The 16,648-nt window shown below is 44.1% G+C and overlaps 1 protein-coding gene and 1 long non-coding RNA gene across 3 annotated transcripts in view; one reads left to right on the top strand and one right to left on the bottom strand.

Annotated features, from left to right (window-relative positions):
- Positions 1–1,148: 1,148 nt before the first annotated feature.
- LOC142020405 (uncharacterized) lies at positions 1,149–2,941 on the bottom strand. The gene is made up of 3 exons (XR_012647386.1): positions 2,660–2,941; positions 2,315–2,373; positions 1,149–1,252 (listed from the first exon to the last, which is right to left on the bottom strand). It is a non-coding gene; the product is annotated as an uncharacterized LOC142020405 (long non-coding RNA).
- Positions 2,942–3,046: 105 nt separating this feature from the next.
- The window catches only part of LARGE1 (LARGE xylosyl- and glucuronyltransferase 1), a 458,979-nt gene continuing 445,377 nt past the window's right edge, over positions 3,047–16,648 (top strand). For both annotated transcript variants that reach the window (XM_075008156.1, XM_075008163.1), the window contains exon 1: positions 3,047–3,782. The gene's annotated coding sequence lies outside the window, so the exon portion shown is untranslated. The remainder of the gene's footprint in view (positions 3,783–16,648) is intronic.

The raw sequence follows: 16,648 nt of genomic DNA, 5'->3' as shown, positions 1-16,648 counted from the left end.
CATGTGGGAGCTATTGAGCTGTCTCAAAATTCACTAGATACAGTAATATGCCATTTTTCACTCATCCTCTGATGGTCTGCTATTTTTCTTAAAAAGGCCTACTGAGAGTTTATTTCAACCAGAAGGATAAAGAAATGACAAACTTCTGAGATATTTTAGTGTTCTTGGTCAAATACCTAATGATTTGTAAATATTTAGGGCTTGTCTGGACGCAGTTTGTACCACTTGAACTCTGCTGGTGTAAATAAATCAGCACGATTCCCATGCCCCAATGTGAACACAGTTATACTGGTCCTGAAGGAACTGTTCAGCCATGTGAAGGATCAAATCCTTAACAATTACTGGTCTGCAGGGTAAAGCATGAGAGTCACAGTATGCATCTGTTGATAATTCCATAACGGGTATGTAACCCTGTTTTATTAATAACTTGAAGACTTACCCAGCATTGCCTGGGTCTTTTGGGGCAGGGGGCTGGTGGTGTGTGTGAGGGGTGCAGAAGTCAGGGCAGGGCTTTGGGGATGTGTGTGGAGGGGAAATGTAGGAGGCTGGGGGTGTGGGAGAGTGAAGTTAGGGGAATGAGGAGGGACTCGGCCCGGGGTCTGATTCAGCAGGGCCTTCTCTCCTCCCAGACTAGCTGGGGCTTTCTCTCTCCCTCCACCACCCAGCTGACAGGAGCCTTCTCTCTCCCCTGCAAACTCCCATGCCCCCCACAGCCAGCAGGAGCCTTCTTTATTCCCCACCACCTCAGCTGGCAGGAGCATTCTCTCCCCCACTCTGTTCCTCTCCCATCCACCAGGAGAGGCAGGGAAAGGGTTTGGAGATGGTGGGCTTCTTACCTGGTCTGATGGCAGGTAAGATGGTGGCGCCCCAACCTTGCTGGCCATTGTGTTGGTGATGCAGCTGCCTCCAGTGGCCATTCTCAGTATCATGTCCCTCCTCTCTGTGCCCCTCCCTTTCCGTGTTATGCAAAACAGTCTTGTTCCTGGCATTTCCCATCTTCCTGCTATAACCAAATCCTGATCTTGCTTTAAGTTAGGGTAAGAGGAAGCTGCTACCAAATTTGGTGGTATTAGCTCTTATTGTTTAGAAATTCTTGAATAAACAGACGCGCAGACAAACAGACAGAGACTCAGGCAGACAGGCACACTCTAAAATCAAAATATATATTTAACAGTATTCAGAACTGTCCATTTCCTCTGCCATACACCCCCTGTAATTTTCTTTCATCTCCCCTGACAAAGCAGTTCCAATCCTACAGGAAGGAAAAAAATATATAGATACGTGTTATTCATGGTGGCTCAGGACAATGGACAGAATAACTCACTTATATAGATCAGTCATTTGCGAGTTCTCTTTGCTCATGAGAATGCTACTTATTACAACAGAACTCTTCCAGCATGTCATATATAGTTTCTCAAAATCATTATTTCTGGGTAGAATTCAATAGCTTTTACAAATACACACATATATACTTTTCAAACTGCTTTCCTGGGTGTCATTACATGTCCCAGTCAATGACACTTAAAACAAGATCACTGTCACCTTCAACTTCATGATTTCCTTCAGTTCATCTGATATGAGTTTGAAGCATCAGGCACTGGGCAGTCCTGGAGGCAGAATACCAGGCTTGATGGCCCAATGACTTGATCTAGTATGGCAAATACTATCTCCCCAGGAGTAATCTGTTCCAGAGTTTAAAACATTTTGGAGCAATTTGCTGCAAAACATTTTAATTGCTTCCAGATTTCTTTTAAGCTGTCACAAAACAATCTTTGAATAAGACCTGGTGTTTAAACAGTTGATAAAACAGAACAAATTAACATGTGAAGTATCAGTTGTAGAATGACATTTTCCAAAGATGCCATTTCCTCCCCTTAATATTCTGTTATTGCCTTGGAAATGAAAGCAATGACTGTTGAATTGTGTCTATATTATTGCTACCTGTGATTATTTAAATTATTATTCATATTCTGTGCATGCTTTTTTCTCTTTGTGTGAATGATTGTAAGACACTCTAAGAACTGTAAGGGCTTTTAATTTTTAAATAAAATTTTGTTAACTTATTTTTGCATTTCCTTCCCTGACTTTAATAGTTTCTACTCAAATTATTTTTTGCCTTGTCAATTTCAGATGCATCTCTTCCCCTCCACCCCCCCCCCCACACACTTTATCCACCCTCCTTCTTAACACGCCAAGTTATTGCAATAACCCTGGTCCAGCACTGATGAAGTGAAATGAAAGCAAGGAATAAAAGGAAGTCTAAACGCTAGTTCTGTGTCTGCGGAGAGGAAGAAGAATGTCCACACTTTTTTACCGTTTGCTTTTCAGGCGTTTCCAGGATGCAACAAAACTTCACAGAGACAAATTCTGCCGCTAAAGAAGGTGGTATGAAATTTTGACATATTAATGGCAGCAGCAAATTAGCTATTTTATTATACTAAAAGTTGACATTTTAATGGCATTAAACTATTAGATGTCATTGTGCTTGCCTGAATCATACACACAATATGTAATCAGCACCTGTGGGGCGTGGGATGGGATTAGTCTCAGAGGCAGTGGAGGAGCGAGGGGGAAAGGGACCCCCACAGACAGAGCGGAGTTGGCGCCGGCTTTATCGAGGCCACTCTGCATATACCGGTCGGCTCTTTAGGGCAATTACCGTCAGGCAGCCGCTCGGGGGACGCCTCCTTCTTCCCACAGTGCCGCCCGGCCGCACGCGGGGGCTTGCAGCAGCGCTCTCCCGGGTGACATGTGTCAGAACACCGCCCAGCTCGGGGCTGACAGCCCCGTCTCCTGCCCAGAGAGGGGCGCGGAGCCCGGGCGTGGGCTGCTGGGACGCATCGGACGCATCGGACGCGGACTTTCCAGCGGGCCATGGATGGCGCCTCTCCCCCGCCCCCGCCCGCGCCTCCGAGGGGCATTGGGGTGCGGGGGCGCCCGGCTCCCCACGGCCGAGGAGGGGGCGGGGCTCTGCAGCAGGGGGCTGCTCCTGGTTGGGCCCCTCGCCGCCTGTCACGGGGCTGGCCCCGCCTCGGCTCCGGCTCTCAGCCCTCCGCCGCACAGACATGACACAGCCACACAGGCGCTGCAGCTGCCGCTGAGCCCGGGGCGCGCGGGCAGCCTGGCCCCAGGAGCCGCCTCGCGCCGCCCGCCCTCCCGCCACGGGGGGCAGCCCGGCCCCGAGCCCCGCGGGGGGCAGCCCGGCAGCGGCCCCCAGCCCGGCAGCGGGCGCTGAGCAGCGGCTGAGGCCGGGCCAGCAGCAGCAGCAGCGGCGGCGGAGCCTTCCCAGCCCGGCTCCTCGCTGCCCGTGACCTTCCCGGGGCTCCGCACCGCTGCCAGGCCGGGGCAGGGCCTCCTCTTCCCCGCAGGCCCCGGCCGGGGCAGGAGGCCGGAGCCGAGCGGGTGCCGCTGGCCGGGCCTGTGCACAGCGCACCGCCGCCGGGCTGCAGCCCCGAGCCGCATGGAGCAGCCGGCGGGTCGGGCCTGAGGGGAGCGCCGGGGGGAGCCCTGGGCTGCGCGTCCCGGAGCGAGCGGGGACCCGCCCCCCGCCGGCCGCGCCCGCAGCCCATGAAGAGCGCGGAAGCCGCCGCCTGCCTGGCCAGGGGCCCGCCGAGACACCCCCCCGGAGCGCCGGGCTGCAGGGACTGAACCGGACCCGCCTCCCCGGAGCAGCGGAGCGAAGGGGAGGGGAAGGCGCGTTGTGCTGGGGTCGCGCCCGCTTCCTGCCGGCCCCCGGCTCCGCCAGCCCCGCATCCAGCCCTCGGCACCGCTGCGCAGCCAAGGTAGGGGGCTGAGCGGGGCCGCCGCCGCCGCTTGGGAGACAAATGGTTTGTCCATGGGGGGCCGGTGGGCGGGGCTAGAAACAAATCGTGGGTGTCTCCCGCGTCCCCCCCGCTGCACACGCGGCGAATAGGGGCCGGGAGGTTATTGGTTTCCAGCCTGGGCTTTAATCCCCGGCCGATCCGGGGCCGACCAGATGCTCAACCCGGGGCACCTTTGAGAAAGAGCATCCCTGGCACAGCTGCTGTGCTGCAAGTGAGGAGAGGTTCCTTCGTCCCGCCCCGCGCTTAAGTCAGCGGGGCGAGACCCCAGCCAGGAATTTCCTTGAATCAACTCCTGGTGGGAGCATCTGCGTTTGTTCTCTCCTGTCTCCTTGGGTCCCACACCTGCAGAAATCAGACAGGTGGGTGTTAACAGCTGCGCTGTTGGGCTTCTAGCTTTTGGGATGAAATGGTTTCTTCAGAGTCCCAGGAGAGCCCTAGTGGAGTTGGGCTTACAGGTGTGATGCTGGTTTGGGGATGGGGAGGCTGGGGGGAGAAGGAAAGGTGCTTCAGGTGAGCTTTGAGAAGAACGGCTATTAGGAAGAGTTTCTGTTGTATGTGGGTCTTTCCTCACTTCAGTATGAGAGTGTAAGAACTTTCTACACCTCTGTTTCTTTGCAGGGTTGTGGGGATAGCAGTTAGGCTGAGTGGAGCTCACACAATACTTCATTTCACTGTGTAGGAAGTGGGAGCTGGAAGAGGGGGAAGAAAAGCATGCCTTTGGTTTATTAGACAAGGCACATAATTCAATGTCTGTTTACTGTGCAGTCACATAACTTGAAATGCCTGTGTGCCAGGAAGGTCACTTTAACATCGGAAGATGAGATCTTTTTGGCTGGTTTGATATAATTAAGTTAAATAAAAACCATGGTTCATTATCAGCCTTGTCCACTTCTTCTGGTGGATCAATAGGCTTTAAACAAGTTCCATCTATCAACATTTATTAAATAGTCCAACTTACTCCTGATAGACTCTGTTCCCAGAAAGGATCCTGTTTTGCTAGCTTTTCTATCATGCTTTATCATGTTAATTCAGGGCTAAATGACTCTTTTTGGTTGGAACATTCTGATAGCCCAACACACATACTTGGCTCCTGTTAGTAATGTTACTTGGACAGATTTCTGCTGTTTTCCCATGACTGTGAATTGTCATTTAATTCATTAAAATGAACTCCCTAGGGAGCATACAGCAATTTGCTGCCTCTGTGAAGGTAATCCGAAGTGTGACCATGCCTTCTATAAGTACTTTTGGAGAGAGTCCTATTTTGTAATTTGTGCTTACAAAAGCATCTCATTTGGTTAGTATGAGAGTAGATTCCCTCTCTTGTACAGCCTCAAACCAAGCAGATTCATTTTTTTCTTATCGTTTCACCTGGGTGGAGAGTGTCTTTTTCTGTTTTGGAGGTGTGTTATTGCTAGAAAACAAATGGGACCTTATTTTTCAGTCACACATTCTGTCATGTTGGTGAAAATTAGCTAATTGACCTGAAAAGGTGTCTGAATGGTTCTCATACAATTTCTGTAGTGATCTTAACTTTTGTATGGTGAACTTGGCTTGTAGAGCATCTATTTAAAATTGCGAGAGGAAAGCGAGTTTTTGGGGTTATATGACATTACTTCCCTATCTCAAAAGGAGTGGACTTTGAGAGAAATACTGGTGAAATCAGATATTTCTATCTATTGCAGCTCCTTGGATTAGTACATTGAAAACGGGAAAGAATTGGGCTACAACATGCGCTGTAATAAAATACGGTATTAAAACCTGAGTTGTTAATTCCCAATAGTCTACATTTTTCTTTAATGAAATCCTCTGGATACATATGAATTTATTTGCGCAACATTTATTATTGCATTTACTCATAAAAAAGAACAGCAGAAAAAATTCATAAATGGAATGAAAGGTTGTCTGGGTTCACTGTAGATGTTTTAAATGCCTGTGTGTTCTCTGCTTTTAAAAAAAGCTAGTTTTGTAGTTGCATGCACATATATGGTTCATTGCTATAGATATTTTTCAGCATCTTACTGTAACAGTACACTGACAGGACAAGCATTTGCTTTCTCCAGTGGTAGAAGCACAACATTTAATGTAATATAAACTAGTACACATGAAGATTCCTGGCCCTCTCTCCCTAACACCAACAGAGTCCTACACTTGAAAGGAAAATCATTTTGTGTAACTGTAAGGGGTGGGTTCAAAACAGAGAAAAATATATATCTAAACTCCAGTAGAGAGATGTTGGTTTCTGCTGCAAATGAAGCTAGGCTTTTGAAGGCTTTTGGCCGTTACCAAAATGGGGAAAAAATTGGTTAAAATACTCCATGGGCCACATGTCCTTGTGAACTACTCTTCTCTAGACTGAAAAATGTAGATAGATACATTCAGATTTAAAAATTGCAGGATCTGAAGTTCCCATTGGACAGGCACCCTGGAATGGGAAGTCCTAAATTGGAAATTCCCTCGTTTCCAAGGCTTGTAAACTCCTCAGTGGCTGCATAATCACTGTTGGTTAATTAGATTAGTATTTTTAATCTCCCAGTATGGCACAGTTTAGCTTTTCTTCTGTCCCCTGTCCCATCTACATTTAATGCTCAGAGCCTGTGCAGTGCTTTGCATCTCTGATCTGCTGCATTTGTAAGTACCCACTTTAACGGATAGTTAAAGAAGGAAGCGTAATTTGCAGGTATTTTTTTACCTCGATATAGTTAGAGATTTAACAAAATAGTTGAAATGAGTATGGCAATTCTGTGCTTCATCTACACAGCATAGTTTTTTGGCTTCAATTATACAACAGAACTGTAATTCTTTCAGCTTTTGGAGATGTTTGTGTAGAGTTTGATGGAAGGAGAATAAAGAGGAATATTAATGTTAGATACCTTCTGCCGTCTGTTGAATTTAGCTGAAAGTCCAGGTCTGGTCCCTAATAAACCAAAATATAGAGAGAATAATGGGGATCCCACCCATGTCTTTATGCAGCTAAAGGTAAACAATTCCTACTAGTGTCTGATCTGGAGACAAAGACCTATGTAAAGGTTTGTATTGGTTACAGTAGTATTCTGCTAGAGAAATTATTTTGGAAAGGATTATTTTGCGATTTACACATCTCTCTCTTTCTCTCTCTCTCTTCCTCTCTCTATATACATTTGTTACTGAACTGACAGATTCCTATACAACAGTGGCATGATGCTACACCCCCATATTTTTGAGGAAATGCAGTTTTGTATATGCATATACATAACTCAGATATGCATTGTGCAAAGCGAAGCTTGTGACCTATCATGGGAGAGCTTGTAATCCCCTAAATGTGTGTATTTTATTTGTATGCATGTATCATTCCTTCATTTGAAATTAAGAAACTGGTTTACATTACATATTTGTAATCTAAGTGGGCTAGTGAAATCCATTAATGATACTTAAGGAGCTCAATGGCCCTGTGCTCAAGACAAGGTCTGTGAATAGTCTTGTTTTTCTTGTAAACTTTAACTGTGGTTCATCTTATGAAAACTTGTGACCATGCCAGCTGGTGCTGGAATCCATCCTGAATTTTGTATTTTTCTACAGGGATGAGGAAAATGGAACAAAAACTTCTCATCCTGGGGAAATTCTATGTAAGGAATCGGAAGGATTTCTTCAGCTGGCTTCACAGAGTGTTCCCCACCACAAGAGGGCACATGAAAGTCCTGGAAAGAAAAGAACTCTAATGTGGGGAGCGGGAGGGAAGTTGAAGCTGCTAGACCCTAGGTCAGGAAAAAAATTAGCTCTGGGTTTTATCTGAAATAATAATTAGTGTGAGACATTTATGGTCTGTAACCATTTTTATTAATATATTAGGCTTAGTGGGCACTCCTCAAATTACAAACATCTGCCTTTTGAGCAACTGCGCATACAAACAAAAGCTCACCTGCAGTCTCGGGTGGGGACATACTTAGGATTTATGGGGCCCTCTGCAGTACTATTAAACTGCTGCCCCGATGCCCAATGGCAGCCTGGGGCATGGGATGTTGATGTTTTTAGAGATGTGATTTTATAATCTTCATCAACAAACTTAAGGAAATATTTTTAAAACGAATTGTAAACTAAGGTCTTGTAGAGTAATCCAGTGAATTGTGGAACTGATAGTATGTACCTGGGATTAGCAAATGCCTGTTAAATGGCTTCATTACTGGAGTTCTGCTAACACCTCTGGCAGGATTTTTCCCTTTTAAGTTAACAAGATTCTCTCCAGAGGCAGCAGAGCCACACAGAACAGGGGTAAGAAGAGGTTTGTGGACGTTAAGACCCAGTGGAGCCCCAAAATGTCAGATGCCCTATGAAGCAGTTGCGTATTCTGCATATGGGTGAGGATGGCCCTGGCCACAGGGGAGAAGGCAGGAGGCAGAGGTGGTGGCAGGCAGCACAAGGGGACTCCGGAGCTGCACGGAGTAGTTGCATAGCTGGAAACTGGTACTTCTTTCCAGCCACTGGCTGTATGGCCACCCATTGCTGCCCCAGAGTCCTCTGGCGCATGTTCATGTTGCTTGCTGTCTCCTGGTGCGTGGGAGTCTTGTGCAGCTCATGGTGTGGGACACAGGACTGCCCGTAAAAGCCAATGCAGAGCCTGCAGATGGGCAGCTGTGGGGATGCCAAGAAGTCCCCTTCAGCATCTCCACCTACCACTTCATCCTCTTCTAACTAAAGCTGCCTTTTCTTAAACATCTGCATTCAGAGTTAAATAAAAAACTATTTCCGCTATTTTTCATTGCAAATATGCACTATTTCAGCTTCATTATGGTTTTGTGGTCTAGGCTGGGAACCTACTTACCATCTCTGACATTATTTCTATGGGAAAATGTGTTCTGAGTTCCAAACGACCAACTTACAAACAAACTTTTGGAACACAGCCCACTTGTAAGTTGGGGACTTGGGGTATTTTGTTTTATTGTAGCTTAGTAATTTACTTGGAGCTGTATATCATCACTTGCAATCACTTAAATTCTACTTTTTAAACTTAATAAAATCACATTTGTTTATTATCAAACCCAGTGTAAATTATTGTTATGGGGGTTAGGGGAGGAGAGGGAAGCAACAGCTTCTCTCACGGTTAAAGGGAGCAAACTTTATTAGCTTTCTCTGCAAAACTTTCTTACAGAGTAAGATGGATTTATCTTGAGTTCTGATATCATTGGGGCTGTGCATGAGGGTGCTATATCAAGTTCCAGAATTGAGCTGTTACCACTGTCTGTATTTCTCTGCTGGGGGGAAGGGCAGTGACCAACTCTGTGCCTTTGGTGGGGGAGACCAAAGCACCTGACTCAGTAGGCCAGGGTAGTGGGATGCCACAGAAGGAAGGCTGACGGGTTCAGTGGTATGATCAGCCTGTCAGGTGACAGGCTCACGGGGATCTCCATGAGCTAACCCATCACAAATGGTTCTTAACCTGTAGATTGGGGCCATTGCAGACCTTCTTTTATAAGGATTGCCAGATCTGTCTTAAACTTGTTGGGGCCCAGGGCCAGAATCAAGCCCTTCCCCCTGGGGATGAAGTGAAAGCCTGCTGGCTTCAGCCCAGGGTGGTGGGGTGGGGCTGGGCTCACTTTACAGGTTTCCTGCCTGCAGCTGAAAGCCCTTGTGCTTTGCCCCCCCCTCCCCACCTCTTCTGGGGTGGTGTGGCTCAGACTTTGGCTTTTCCCTCTATCCTCCTCACCTAGGGTGGCAGGGCTTGGATGAGTTCAGACTTTGGTTTGGTAGTATTTTTTTGTTGTCCAAAGGGTGTCCTGGTGCAGTGAAATATCAGAATCTCTGCTCTACAAGCTAAACTGGTGGTGGAGTCCTCCAAGCTCTTAGCAGTGTGACTAATCCTTACTCAAAGGAGTAGTCGTGTTGACTTCAGTGGGAATCATTGCTTGGTGAGAGGCATAATTGGATCCTTTAATGAAGTGTTTCTTCACTCAGTTTTCCTGTGTTCCTTCTTCTGCCTTGATACAAACTGTCTTTTGTTGTAACCTCTCTCTTTTTGCTGGGTGTCTGCAAAGCTGATGTCTAATATGGCGTGAAACTCATAACCCGACTACAAAGCTTTCCCGCCACATGTAGAACTCCTGTTGATGTCAAAGGGAGTGGCATGCATGAATCAAGGGCTGCATATGCCCCTTTTCTCCCCCTCCACCCACCCCCACTGCTAGACTTGGGTTAAAATTTTATATCCACTTGAACCTCTTTAATTTGGCAACCTGACGGAATTGGGTGTGCTTGATTAAGGATCATGGAGGCTGCTGTGGGGTCTGGGCATGAGCGGGTTGAGCGTGGAGCAGTTCACTGGCACCCTGCTTCCCAGGGCACATGTGGCTCTGTGCCCCTGGCTGCTCCCAGGCACTGACCCCTGCTGTTGTGGGAGTCATAGTGGGGAAGTCTCTGGACCAGTGCTGCCATTCCCCCAGTGCGCAGAGCTGCCGCCTCCTCCCCTTGCTCGGGTCCAAATCATTAGTGTCCCTGGATCAGGGACACCTGGAGTATGAAGTTCAAGTCTATTCATGAGCTGTCACCTGCTTTGATTGGGGACCCTCTTGTTAGCTACTTTGCCATTTATTTTTTCCTAAAAAAGTGCAATATCTATTTCATATCTGGGAGGTGTTTGGAGTATCGACAGCCCTTCCAAACTGTACGTGCTGGGGAGAGGGAGGGTGTTGGGATGTCCGTCAGAGTGCTGTCCCTGCCTGTGCTGCAGAAGCTCGATCTTCGTTAGCAGTCTTGATCTAGGGGTGGTTTGATACGCTTGAAGTCCCTGGGTAGGAATTGGAAGGGAAAAAGGAATTCTCTTCTTCACACCTTCAGCCTTCTGAGTGCGATAAATGGGTTACACAGCTCTCTGTTTTGCCGAGCCCCTTGGCTGTTCTAGCATGTGGGTGAGAAAAGGATTGGGGCGGATTTTCTATGTTACCCTCTCCTTCTGCAGACCTTAAATCTTCTGCTGGGGGCAGGGAGCTAAGGGGCTTGCCATTTCCTCCCCTCCCCTTTATTAGTTTTAGGTGAAGTATTATTCTGCAGGGATAGCTCCTGTGCCTGCCTGTAGCTTTCCTAAGCAGCAGTCGCACAGCCCTTCATCCATTGAGACTCTTTTAGTCATTTCCACGATACTGTGAAACTAACCAGTATCCTTGGAGTGTCTCTCTGCTACGCTTTGGAGAAGTCACAAGCAGCAGGACTGACACCAGAGGTGTAGGTCTGTAAACACAGAAGATAAGCTGATTCTGTACTGTCTTTGCAATAAGTGCTAGAAACTTAATTTTTTTCCCCAAGTGAAAGCTTATGAACTGCAAACACTGATGTTCTTGTACCTATGCTACCCAGGGAAATTTAATACTCACTATTGCCCAATTGCAACTTAATGGTTTCTATGACATTTATCCTGAAATGAAATTGTGCATTCAAAATACGAACATTTCAGTTTTACGCCCTTAGTTTTAGGTTCTATAGACTGATGCACAAGAGATGTTTGAATGTTAAGAAGGGTTACATTTGGGCAACGATCACCCTGGAAAAAAAGATTATGAAAGCCAGGGACAGTTTTGACAGTGGACTTTTGGGGAGAAATAGAGTCAGTCTTTTTTAGTAGAAAAATGTCACTGAAGTATTTAGTTGAATGCAATATTTTAGGTTTTTAATACTGGACACATTATTCTAGTTTCAGTTGTAAATGAAAACTTTAATTCTAAAAAAGGCAAGGCAAAATAAATAGTTTCAAAGTGTTTGTTAGATCATTAGGAAGCAGTGAGAACGTTATAGAGCTCTCTAGACACCTGGAGAGGGATATAAATGGGTAAAATTATTGGCGATTGGAGAGAGAGATGGCTAATGGGAGGAATAAATTGCCTTTGGATGCAGAAGTGAGGGGAGTAGGTTTGGTTTGCTAGAATCTAGAAAATTCTAGAAGGCAGCTCAATAAGATTTTATAAAAAGCTGTCTACAACTTACTTTCTTAGTCATCACAATATTGAATTCATTTGATAGCTGTTCCTCATTCTGTTTTAGTAAAAACTACTGCTAATCAATATTGCAAATGGATGAACTTAAGATATTGAAGAAATTACCAAGCATCTGTGTATGAATTTGTCTGACTCCATATGTTGGAAGCTGAAGGTAGTAGAAGAAAACAAATCATTTGATGGGTGTAAGTAATAAAAAGTGATCATTCTAATGTTGCCAATTCATGCAGTATTTTCATTCCTTTTTCCCTTAAAGCCCCAGTTCTTGGAATCATTTGGTCATGACAGAATCTAAGTATTCTTGCATTTTTTTTTTAAATAAAAGTTCCAAGACCTCAGTTCCAAAAAGCAGGTTAAAAACATGAACACTTGAAGGCTCAATCAGAAGACAGATCTAGCATTTATTGTTTTTTAAATATCTTATGGTTTTTTTGTAACCCAAGACATGAATTTTGAAATACTTGGTGCTGACAATAGTGCTTTTCAAGTAACGTACATATTTTCTCACATTTTTAGCAGTGACAGAGCAAGAATTTGTACTCTTTTGAAAAAAATTAGATTTTATGCACTTATTTGGATTCTTCACAATCAAATGTGCCATTGAATTAAGTACTTTTTTTAAATTACAGAACCATGGTGAGCTTGAGAATCCTACAAGGAAGAAACTTCTGATGCTATCATTATTATTGAAATATTACAATTTAAATTTCTGTTCCAAGCTTGCCAGTGGTTCTTCAGGCAGCTATTCAACATCAGTTTCATTCAGGAACAGATTGTGTTCATCTTCAACAACCACCCAAAAATGACATAGATCAATCAGTGATTATGACATAAAAATAAATTAAAGGCAAAGACTTGAATTGATAAGAAAGTTGTAACCTTCTTTTATGCTGACAGTATCACCTTCAGTGTAGCACAAAACGATCAAATTCGAGAAATGGCTGAAGCATTTAGCCTGGATGTTCTTCAGAAAGATTTAAACTTTCAGGCCCACTAGTAGGTACTCCAAAAAAAAAAAAAAAAGCAAGGGGGAAATTTACAGGAGAAACTGAATCAGCATTGATGTTAGGTGCTTGTCTACATGGTTGAGCAACACACACTAGAGGGATGTGATTGCTAGCTCACACAAACATTTTGCACTAACTGGCCCATGTAGACCCTGCTGGCATGAACTGCAAGGTCTCTTGTGCACATTAATGTAGTGTATTTTAACGCACACTAAGGAACTTGTAGTTTGCACCAGCAGGGTCTTCATGGGTCGGTTGGTGCACAGCATGTTGATGTGCTTTAGAAATCAGTCCTCTCTGGTGTTCATTCCCATGTCTTATAGACAAGCCCTAAGGTAAGAGTGCTGGGCATTTATGAAAAATGACCTGATAATGGCTTCAAAAATTTGTACAGGAAAAGTTTCCTCCTTACTTAATAGTATTGATTGTACACCAAGCTGCTGACCGTATGCAAAGTATGATAATTATGTTTTTGCTGTGACAGCAAAAATACATGGAATTTTTTTTGTTTAATTTAGTGGATACCATCATCCTAAACTTCAGGGGTTTGACCAGTCACTGCTCAAACTTCATTGAGAAAGAAGTAACCTCTGACATGGGCCAAAAGGATGTGATGGGAATTTTAAAAAAAAAAAAAATCATCCGCAATAATCAGCACAGCTCAGGAATGTGAGTGGGGGAGATGGACAACGAAGGTGGCTTTGAATCACTATGTCCACTCTTGAGGATGGCCTGACATTTGACTAGTTTCTTTTGTACAGTACCTCTGTTGCTCTGCCAAACATTGGCTGCAAACTACAATTGTGGCTGTCGGGGGTTTCCAGGGTCCTTAAAAACTGTGGTCAGGCCTTGTTGAAATTGTTACACCCTGTCTTCAGATCCATGGCTAGTGGCAGGGTTTTGTACGCCTCCAGAGAATTTTCCTGCTTCCTGAGGACTCTGTATAGATGGGATCAGCTATCTTTCTAACTGCTTTAAGCTCCTGGCAGTAGGGGACAAGATCAGGCCCTGTGTTTCAGCACTTCATCCAACTACCATAGGAATGCCGAAATTTCCATTGAGCACAAGGAGGCAGACTAGAACACAGCACTTGTGTACAGAAGGAGGGCTCTAGAGAGTCCCCAACCTTACAGTAGCATTCTGAAGGAGATTTTTGGAGGGTCTTGTGAGATTACTGATTAATTACACCAGCGTAACAGTCTCAGGCTATGTCTACACTAGAGAGTTTTTTGCTGTCCAAACTCACGGTGCATCTACACACCAAATGCATTTTGTTGACAGAAATTGTCGTTAAAAAAAGACGTGTAGATACTCTGGAGGGCCCTTTGTCTACAGAGCGGATCAAAAAATTGAATCGCGTTTATGTATGGACACGATCTGTCGACAGATGTTTTGTTGAAACATCTCTTCCGACGGTAAGTTCTGTAGACAGATGCTTCTAGGGCAGATGTAGCCTCAGTGTAAAAATAGTGAGCTAATTAGCAACAAGGAACTAGAAACACAAGGACAAAATCAAAAACCTATACAGTGAAGCTATGGAACATTTCAAGTGATTCCAGGTGACTGATCCCAGATACATAAAGGGCATCTTACAATTGGTTACCAGAGAGCAGGAAGAAGAGGTTAAAATGTGACTCCTAGAGCATAGCCTTGAATTTTTTCCTTCTCTTGTGGCATTTCAGATTAAAATTCAGTTTTCTACCCCAGAATTATACATTAATGAAGACAATTGTGTTTGAAAACAATTCTTTCTTTTTTCCATCGAAGTTTTCATTTAGGACTAATTATATAACTAGTCTGAAATGCTGAAGTTGGACTGTCAGCTAGCTTTAGGTCTCAGTTTTGCGTGATCAACAAGTATTAAATTTGTTATTTGAAAAAACAATAAATGAAGAATGGGTGAAAGAAGGAGGAGAAGGCAGAAACTTTAACATTTTTATTTAATCATTGAGAACACAAAAGGGACCACTGTACTAATAGTGCATGAGAAACTGAAATTGACAAGGTGGCTTCCTTATGCAGAAGGCATTCTGTTGGGCATAGGGTGTTTGAACAAGCATCTAGTAAATAGTAAAATGGGCCTAATCTGGTTGAGCCCTCTGGGTAATATTGCAATATAAATATTGAATAGCAATAGTGAAAGTGCAAAAAGTAAACCAGCAGTAAAAAAGGGTTTAAAAACTTACTTGTATAGTTTTTTAATGTGTGAATGATCTATTCTGCTTCCAAGATAATGCAAATGCCAAAATAATTGAGTGTTCTTACTCTTTAAATATCCAAAAGGAAATGAAATAAAATATTCAAAGTGTTTGGACAAAAATATTTCTTTGCTGTTTTACAATTGCAACTTCAGCTTCTTTTTCAAAATTGCCTGTTGTCCAGGTGAGTTTAAGAAACTAGAGAACTAAGTTGAAATAGACAACTAGTAGCTGATATGCCAGAGTCAATCTAAATAAATATTAGGGGTCTGAGTTTCCAGTCAGTCATTTACACCTGCTCTGCATATTATAAAACATTTCCAGGTTGGAATTCTCCACTCTCACTGGTGGCAGCATTTTAAACTTTGCACTGGCGTAAATGACTTTATAACAGGGGAGGGGAACCCTTGGTTTGAGGGCCACATATGGGTCACCAGGATTAGCTGCTGGTGGGCTGTGAGATGGTTTGTTTACCTGAGCCTGCACAGATATGGCTGCTTGCAAGTTCCAGAGGCTGTTGTTTGCTGTTCCCAGCCAATAGGACCTGTAGAAAGTGGTTTTCCATGCCTGCGGATGCTCAGGTAAACAAAGTGTGTAATGCCTTAGAGAACCAACCTTGCAAATACCCCTTGTTTTCAGTGATCCCACTCATTTCAGTTGTAACTTTTTGTGCTCCACACAGGCTTAGTTGCCTGTCTCACTGCTGCTGTAGAAAACTATTTGTCAGAAATAAAGAATCTTGTGGCTAGAAAGAGAGCCATTAACAAAAAAGGAATCAGCACTAGAGAACTTTGTGTGTTTAGCACTGGTAATTTAATTAATTTATTTATTTTGGGCGCATCTCTTCTCTTGCCAAGCTGTCAGGAGTGGATTACTAGATTCTAGGTCTTCAAATTCTAAACTGATTGTCCACATGGTCCATGATATGGGGATTTTTTTTTTTTAAACTTTTCTGACTGAAACAATGGACCTGCAAATGCCATAGTAGTAAGTCGTGGTGGTTCTTCATTTATTTGTATTGCAGTAGCACTTAGAGTCTGCAACTGACAGATGGGTCCTAGTGTGCCAAATACAGTACGTGCACATAGAAGAGAGAGCTCCTCATCAGAGGAACTTAGTGTACTAAGGTTGAAGTGTATTGACGTGGTTCAAAGTGATATCTATTACTGTTTGTGTTTATTTTATTTTTTCAGGTGTGATTTTTATTGTTCATTTGGTCTTAAGTCATTTATATAATACTAGGATATTTAACTGTACATTTCTAAAATATTCTTGAATAGTAATTTGGGCCAGAATCCTGCGTTGTGATCCACTGGCAAATAGCATAGGGGCGTAGAATGTTTTAAAAACAAACAAACAAAAAAAAACAAGCTATTAATTGCTGTATTGATGTAAATACACAGACATAAAAACAGTAACATAGTTCAACATTTTTAATGAGATGACTGAACCCCAGGCCCAACAACCAATTGTGCTCTGCCCCCCTCACACCCACCAGAGGGGGCCCGCCTCCACTTTGTGTACCCCAGCTCTAGCAGACTGCCTTGTAGGTTTGGGACTTAACCATGTATTTATCTGTATTAATTTTATATTCTTATTGTAAATACTAAAATATAATCTTTGAATGATTTGGTCACAAAAAACAAAAAAACAAAAAAACAACC

The sequence above is a fragment of the Carettochelys insculpta genome, chromosome 1 (assembly GCF_033958435.1).
Source record: "Carettochelys insculpta isolate YL-2023 chromosome 1, ASM3395843v1, whole genome shotgun sequence".
In the NCBI taxonomy this organism is placed as follows: Eukaryota; Metazoa; Chordata; order Testudines; family Carettochelyidae; genus Carettochelys; species Carettochelys insculpta.
Note: the sequence above shows the minus strand (reverse complement) of the source record. Positions and strands in the feature narration are given on the sequence as shown.